The following is an 8,699-nucleotide window of genomic DNA, read 5'->3' on the forward strand; positions in this document are numbered from 1 at the left end:
ATATACCATCATAGCCACTCAGCCCAAAGAAACACTAGCTCACCCAAACATATGTCTTGCCAACTCTATCAAAATTTAATAGACAGCATTATTTCAGCCTGTGTCTAAAATGTTTACATTGAGGAAAGAAGTTAATAGATTGTAGATTCAAACAAATCACAAAATAAAACCAGAAAATGTAAGTGTTCTCTTGTTTTTGATTAGCTAAGTAAAGGCACAGTCTTCACTCTTGTGGCTTCAGACTGTTACAGAGAAGCAGACACTGTCATCACAGTAATGCAAATCAGACATATTAGCGCGCAAATGCAATGCATGGATTTTTAGCACCTATAATAATGCTACCGATGTGAATTTAAATACCATTTTATGTGACATTTATTGCTATACTACTGAAAGCAGCAGCAGATAGTTTACCTCAGATGTTGAAAATAAAATATCTAGCAAACGCTTTGGAAATGAAAGTCAAAATTGTGCAAAGCAACAACAACAGTCACTCAGTAGCCTATTAAGAATGGTAAAAAGGTTTCATATGTATTCATTAGATTAAAAGTCTTTATCATTTTGTTGAGAGTGCAGTGGCTGGTATTTAAATCAGTGGCTGGTATTTAAATACGACAATAAGGACTTCCCGATGGCCTGGGGCCAGCATGCTTGAACCTCGGGACAGTATAGAGAATAGTTACTGGCCTGATCAGGCCAGTGCTGCCTTGTCACTAAAGTTTAATTTGGCTGCGACTGTTTGTCAATTGTGTGCAAATACAGGGTGCTTTCACAGCCAGATGTTTGTTTCGGAACCTGTCTTGTTTGCCCAGTAAGCGTGGTTTGTCTGGGATATGTGAATCCCGCAATCGCGTGGGATTTGCGCCAAATTAATCGGTCCGAGATCGCCTAAATGAGGTGGTCTTGGCTCAATTGAGCGGATCGATTGTAGTCAAAACGATTCAACAAACTAATGAACCAGGCTATATCACAGTGTATTATGGTTGAGTAATAGACGTACGAAGAGAATTATGAGCAGGGCTGGATGTAATTTCTACCAGCAAATGCGTTTCATGTCTAATACGAAAGTGTAAACATGCTGAAATATTACCTTGTGCTGTTTATCCGTTAGGAAAATTGACCGACGTTACCATCTGATGTTTTTTCCGTATTTTAATCTTCTAATATTTTGTATTAGGCCTATTGTTTTGTTCATTTCTGCACAGTCACCTCGAAAGAAAGATCAACATTGATCTGCTTCATGGTCTGACTGCAGTCCCAGTGTTTTGACGAGAAATGCACCCCTGCGGTAAAATGCAGGCACCCCCTTCCTAGACTTTCATTAACATTCTTAGTCTGCATTTTAATAAAAATCGAAGGCCATAATTGATTAAAATGTAGGTTAATATGATTATTTTGATGGATCAAGTAAGAACAAGTGAAATGCATTTTAAAACTAGGTTTACAAATAAATGAGAAATAAAAATATTGTCTGCAGCCTAGACCAATGTAATGAGCCTGTTTCTAAAATTAGGCATTTTGGTGGTTTTTAAATAAACGAAAAGGATAATTTTTGTAGTTTTCAACTAAACCACACATTTAACCATTTACTTTAATTAATCTAATCAGTATTGTATTTAAATTAAATCTATTTATTTAAATATCTTCTGTAAGATGAAGGTTCCATTCATGAAACTCACTCAACTCTGTCACTAGTTGTCATAACTTTTATTATTGATTAAAAAAAACAAAATTAAGTTAATACATGCACATTTCAGAGGGGGTGCAATTTACAGCAGGGGTGAATTTCTTGGCACAACACTGGTTCGTCTGTTATTTCTCTCTATAATGTGAGCCTATAATGCATAGTTCTAGCCAACGTTTTTTTAGTAGATTGATTAATTCAATAGATAGATTTTTACAAAACTTGACAACTGAAATGAGGCTTTGTATGAGAAAGTCTGACCTCTCTGATTTCTGTCTGTGGGTGTCAATTTAATTTTAGCTTATAATATATACACTGTAAAAAAATCTGTTATTTTCCATATTTTTTTCTGCCAGCTGGCATGCCGGAAAATAAAGGCACTTAAATTATAGACATTTACCATAAAATAACGGACATTGAATTACAGATATTTCCTTGAATTCAAATTTCTGGTAAATTTTTGTAACTTACCGTCTGTTGTTTGATTTTTTTTTATTTATTTTTTTTGGCACCCCAGCTGCCGAAATAAATATCCAACACCTTTATATAGCATGGAAGAGCCAGGAAGCCACTCTATTCATCTGACAGAAAGAAAAGTCTTCCTCTTGACTATATTATGGGGTAGTTTTAATTTGTGTGTGAACAATTCCTTTAATCCTGAATAGAACCATTCTCAAACATGGCTGGAATAAAAGTACTACAGGACATGTGTCTGTTTCCACTGTCATAAGTTTTATGTCAGTAAGACATTTGTCCTGTCACGGTTAAAGCACTGAAGACTAAACACTATAAACATATACACTTATTAGTCAGATAATAGTTTGTTTTATTTGTTCTGTTTTTACAATGACAGCACCAGGAAAAATGTAGAAAATAAATCCATCACAAACTGTCTGACAGACTGAATCCATACCCTGAAAACTGCCCACCTGGTGTATCTGTCAGCTCTCTTCTATAACCAGCGAGAACTGGGCCTGTAATATACTGTAATGTTCCTAGAATAAACTGAAATGTAATTGAAATAATTTAGAGGTGTATTTTAGTGACTGATCTGACAATCACGCTAATTCCTTATTTCACAGACGAGACTTCAGCTTAATCCAAGACAAATATGTAAAGCCGAGCTGGTTCAGCTGAAAGAAACATACACTGACTGTGTTTTAGCCTCAACATGGACACCAGTTTTCTTTTCCTAAAACATATTTATTTTTAAAAAATGACTTTAAAAGTGCTAAATGAACTATGGGGCAATCCTGGTTTAGTTTAAGCCCATGTCTGTGAAATCAGGCATAGATTGCTTTATACTCTTGATTCAGCTTTGCTTGTGAATTTGATCTGTGTTTGTGCATGTCTGCTGTCAAGTCTAAATGATTAAATATGTGATTGATATCTGTTTGTTGCTTAAACAGTTTTCTTAGATGTTTTGAGCATTATTATGTGGGAGTAACACAAAGCAAGCTGAGCCACACAACCCCTTCACCATACCTAATTCACACAGTTAATAATGGATACTATAGTCATTTATCTTTACCTTGTTTTCACAGCAGTAGGCCTACGTCTTAAGTTTACTAGAAGAGCTTACAGGTAGAAATAAGCTATGTGTGATATAACATGAGCAGTGAAAATTACAAATAGAAATCAAATATTATGTTTAAATTAGTGACCGCTTAAAATAATTATAATCAATGTTCTGTAAAAATATTGATCAGACAAGATGCCTGCTGAATTATTTTCAAAGTTAAGATGAGTTTAGCTGTCTTTTTAAACCAGGGGTAAAATAAAGCATAAACCAGAGGATTCAGACCTGAGTTAGAATACACAATCCATATTAGAACATTCATAGCCGTGGAAGAGTTTACAGTTAGAGAACAGATATAATAAGGAATATAGCAAAGCAGATAAACTAACACAATAATTCCTAAAGTCAGAGCAGCTTTACTCTCAGATTTCCTCTTCACTGGACCCTCCGTTACACATTTACCACCCTTCATCAGAGAGTTTATAACCTTCACTTGCTAATGAACTACATAGAAAATCCTCAGATATAAAGTGATGGTCAGAGTACAAGGAAAAATAAAAGACATGAATAGATCAGTGAGTATCCAACTAAATGTTATCATGACTAAACAGTGTCCATAACACACATCTGTTCTGTGTGAAGTGTCAAAATCTCTATTATTAACATTTACAAGGGCAGTGAAATAAGCTGAAAAGCAAGCCCAGCACAGACAGATACTCATTAATGTTTTAGTGATGGTTATTTTCTGTGTGTACAGTAGAGGGTGACACACAGCCACATAACGATCAACAGCAATTAAAACTAAATTACCAAGAGATGCTGAGAGAAGTAATGCAACAAAGAATAAGTAATGTCCACAGAAAGTGTCTCCAAAGTACCAACACGTCTCAGTCAGTCTGACGGCCTCTATAGGCATTGCGAGTCCAATAAACAGATCATTTACAGCCAGAGAGAGAATAATCATGTTGGTTGGAGTGTGAAGCTTCTTGAAGTGAGAGATGGAGATGATCACCAGCAGGTTCAGAAACACAGTCCATGCTGACAGCAATGAGACTAACACATAGATGATGATATATCCGTGACTGGAGTGTTTCCCTTTGACACATGATGAGTTGATGTCAGGAAAACAGTATTGAGTCTCCTGAACCTCTGTCTCATAGGCCATGAGTGAGTCTCGTCCTGTTAGGTTTAGTTTGTTCTGCTCTCCTTTCTGTCCTTTCATTTATACAGTGCCTGGATCAGACCGACCAACCCATCTACCACCCACTCTGATGTAATGCAATAATTGTTTTCTTTTTTTAACATTAGCTTTTAAATACAATCCATTTCTACTGTCCAGGTTAGATTTTTCTGCTGTCATTTATAACTAAAAATTTGCTCAAATTAGTTTAGTTGCTTTAATCAGCTGCTGTAAACTCTTTTAAACCCAGTGTGGCTCTGGAACTCATTTAAGTGAAATCCTTTGGTGTGGATTTGATTAAGATTCAATCATTTATTTTTGGTCAACTTCAGTCAGGGGGTAGTTGTGGTCTAATGTTCAGGGAGATAGATTTGTGACCCAAAGATTGCATGTTTAAGTCTTGATAGCAGGTGAGGTGTTGTATGGTACTAATACAAGTCATGATTTTTTTTTATTTTGGTAACAAAGGAATCTCAGAATAAATTGAAAATACAATTATTTTATAATTAATTATTTGAATGTGCTTATTAGTTTAGCCATGGTGTTAAATAAAATCAGTTAGCAGAGGCGATCGGCCCAGGCAGATTTTAGGGCCTTCCTATAGATGGACACATTATCTTTGCACGCAGTTCCTCTAATTAGTTTTTTTCACTTGCATTTGCGGGTGCACTTAAAAATAGAGAAGGATCAGGTCATTCATTTGTAAATTTGCCTTTAGTGGATGATAGTTCTCCCAGAGCAATATATCTGTGAGGATCTGCTAATTTCAGGTATACACGGCTTGTATAGTAAGAGGTAGTGATCTATTACATCACTTTGTGGTATAATGTCTACATCAATGACCTCAAGTCCATGAGACAGAATTAGATCTAATGTATGCTTTAATCGATGGGTTGGACCAATAACGTTTTGCTTTATCCCAAGTGAATGTAGTAAATCCATAATTATCAGAATTTTATTTTATTGCCAAGTGTGCTTCACACACACTAGGAATTTGTTTTGGCTACAGAAGCTTCCAGTGTACATAAAGTGACAATTGACAACACAAAATAAATATAAAAAAATAAAATAAAAATGATGAACATTAAACAGATGCGGTTAGTCAAGAAACCTGGATGTTGAGTTGTGTGTACAGATTGTTATAAATATACAGGTTATAAGGTGCTGTGTACAAGTGCGAATGTAGAAGGTATTGCATTGTATATTGATATAAGGTGCTGTGTACAAGTGCGAATGTAGAAGGTATTGCATTGTATATTGATATAAGGTGCTGTGTACAAGTGCGAATGAGAAAATATTGCACATTTATTGCACAGTAGGGGAATATTTAACTGTTCATGAGGTAGATAGCCTGAGGAAAGAAAATTTTCCTGTGTCTGGCTGTTTTTGTGCTTGGTGCTCTGAAGCACCGACCAGACGGTAACAGTTCGAACAGGTAGTGTGCTGGGTGTGAGGCTTCCAGAGTGATTTTGCGAGCCCTTTTACTCACTCTGGAAGAGTACAGTTCTTGAAGTGTAGGAAGGGTTGTGCCAGTGATTCGTTCAGCAGTCCGGACTATTCGCTGTAGTCCACGGAGGTCGGTTTTGGCAGCTGAGCCGAACCAGACGGTGATTGAAGTGCAGAGGATGGATTGGATGACAGCTGAGTAGAACTGTACGAGCAGCTCCTGTGGCAGGTTGAACTTCCTCAGCTGACGAAGGAAGTACAGTCTCTGCTGGGCTTTCTTCACAATAGAGTCTATATGAATGTCCCACTTCAGATCCTGAGAGATGGTGGTGCCCAGGAACCTGAATGACTCTACTGCAGCCACAGTGCTGTTCATGATGGTGATTGGGGGCAGTGCAGGGGGGTTTCTCCTGAAATCCACTATCATCTCCACTGTTTTGAGCGTGTTCAGCTCCATGTTGTTGTATCTGCACCATAACGCCAGCCGCTCCACCTCCTGTCTGTATGCAGACTCGTCACCGTTCTGGATGAGGCCGATAACAGTGGTGTCGTCTGCAAACTTAATGAGTTTGATGGAGGGGTCTTTTGCAGTGCAGTCGTTGGTGTACAGGGAGAAGAGCAGTGGAGAAAGAACACATCCCTGGGGGGCACCAGTGCTGATGGTGCGGCTGTCGGATGTGATTTTTGCCCATTCTGACTAGCTGCTGTCTATCTGTCAGAAAGCTGGTGATCCATTGACAGACAGAGCTAGGAACAGAGAGCTGGTCCAGTTTGTACTCAAGCAATGATGGGACGATGGTGTTAAAGGCAGAACTGAAGTCCACAAACAGAATCCTTGCGTAGTTTCCTGGTTTGTCCAGATGTTGTAGGGTATAATGCAGTCCCATGTTGACTGCATCATCCACAGACCAGTTTGATCTATAGGCGAACTGCAGGGGTCCAATGATGTCCTTCAGATATGCTAGCACCAGTCTTTCGAATGACTTTATGGCCACAGATGTTAAGGCCACAGGTCTGTAGTCATTGAGTCCTGTGATCTTTGGCTCCTTCGGGATTGGGATGATAGTGGAGCGCTTAAAGCAGGATGGAACTTTGCGCTGTTCCAGTGATCTATTGAAGATATGTGAGAAAATGGGAGCCAGCTGGTCAGCGCAGGTTCTCAGACAGGCTGGTGAGACACCATCTGGCCCTGGTGCTTTTCTTCTCTTCTGTTTACTGAAGATCTGACGCACATTATCCTTACTGATCTGAAGAGCAGGGGGGGAGAGGAAGATGGCTGGAGGTGTTGATGGCTGTGTAGGGAGATGGTCCGGGCTGTGTTGATGTGGTGTTGATGGCTGTGTAGGGAGATGGTCCCGGGTGGGTGTGAGGTGTCTGGTCAGAGGTGTCAAATCTACAGTAGAACATATTCAGCTCGTTTGCAATATGTTTATTGCTGTCGATACTGGGGGACGGTGTCTTGTAATTAGTGAAACCTTTTAAGCCTCTCCACACTGATGCAGGGTCGTTAGCTGAAAACTGGTTTTGCAGCTTTTTGGCATAGCTTTTCTTAGCCACACCAATCTCCTTTGTCAATGTGTTCCTGGCCTGATTGTACAGGATCCTGTAACCACTCCTGTAAGCATCCTCTTTGGCCTGACGAAGCTGTCTGAGTTTTGGTGTGAAGCATGGTTTATTATTGTTAAATGACAAGTAGGTCCTGGTAGGGATGCATAACTCCTCACAGAAACTGATGTATGATGTTACAGTCTCTGTGAGCTCGTCCAGATCTGTGGCTGCAGCTTCAAAAACATTCCAGTCATTCAAAACAGGCTTGTAAGACCTGCTCTGTGTCGTTGGTCCATCTCTTGACAGTCCTTAATACTGGCTTAGTAGTTTTAAGTTTTTGCCTGTAAGTTGGTATAAGATGAACCAGGCAGTGATCGGAGAGTCCTAGAGCTGCTCTGGCGACGGAGCGATATGCCTCCTTTATTGTGGTGTAGCAATGGTCCAAAATGTTATTGTCTCTGGTGGGGCATGTAATGTGCTGTTTGAATTTAGGCAGCTCATGTGTGAGTTTTGCCTGATTAAAGTCCCCAAGTGTGATATAAACAGAGTCCGGGTGTTGTTGTTCGGTCTCTGTGATCAGATCAGCCAGCTGTTGCAGCGCATTACTCACGTGTGCTTGCGGTGGAATGTAAACACAGACGAGAATGAACGAGGAAAATTCTGGTTGAATAAAAAGGCTTACATTTAATGAAATGCACTTCCACATCAGGACAGCACATCTTCTTTAACACAGTTACATCTGTACACCACCTTTTGTTGATGTAAAAGCATGTCCCACCACCGCGCGTTTTGCCTGTTGACTCCGTATCGCGATCTGCTCTGTACAGCTGAAAGTCCGGTAGGTTTAATGCGCTGTCCGGAATGGCTTCGTTTAGCCAGGTTTCTGTGAAACACAGGACAGCAGAGTTGTTAAAGTTCTTGTTTTTGCATGTGAGCAGAAGTAGTTCGTCCATTTTGTTAGGAAGAGAGCGGAGATTCGCCAGGTGGATGCTGGGCAGCGCCGTTCTGAAGCCGCGCTGTCTTAGCCTGACGAGCGCGCCGGGTCGCTTCCCACGCTTGCGCGTCTTGTAGCGTTTCCACAATGCGGCTGCTCCGCCGACTACAATGTTCCCCAAAACGCCACAAAAATCAAAATCCAGTTCTTGATTAGTTGGTGTGCACTGCCGAATGTTCAGCAGCTCGTCCCTGGTGTTAACTGATCGTGTTTGATAAACATAAAACAGGACAGACTAACAAAAACAGTGCAAACACTGGAGAGCCCCACACCGAGGCGGCCATCCGCGGCACCCTTGATGAGGTCTCATGTGAACCCTAATGTATCG

At 39.9% G+C, this 8,699-nt stretch overlaps 1 pseudogene; it reads right to left on the reverse strand.

The window, feature by feature from the left end:
• Positions 1-3,366: 3,366 nt before the first annotated feature.
• On the reverse strand, positions 3,367-4,425 carry LOC130236646 (trace amine-associated receptor 13c-like; annotated as a pseudogene).
• Between the last annotated feature and the right edge of the window lie 4,274 nt (positions 4,426-8,699).

The sequence above is a fragment of the Danio aesculapii genome, chromosome 10, assembly GCF_903798145.1.
Source record: "Danio aesculapii chromosome 10, fDanAes4.1, whole genome shotgun sequence".
Classification (NCBI taxonomy): Eukaryota; Metazoa; Chordata; class Actinopteri; order Cypriniformes; family Danionidae; genus Danio; species Danio aesculapii.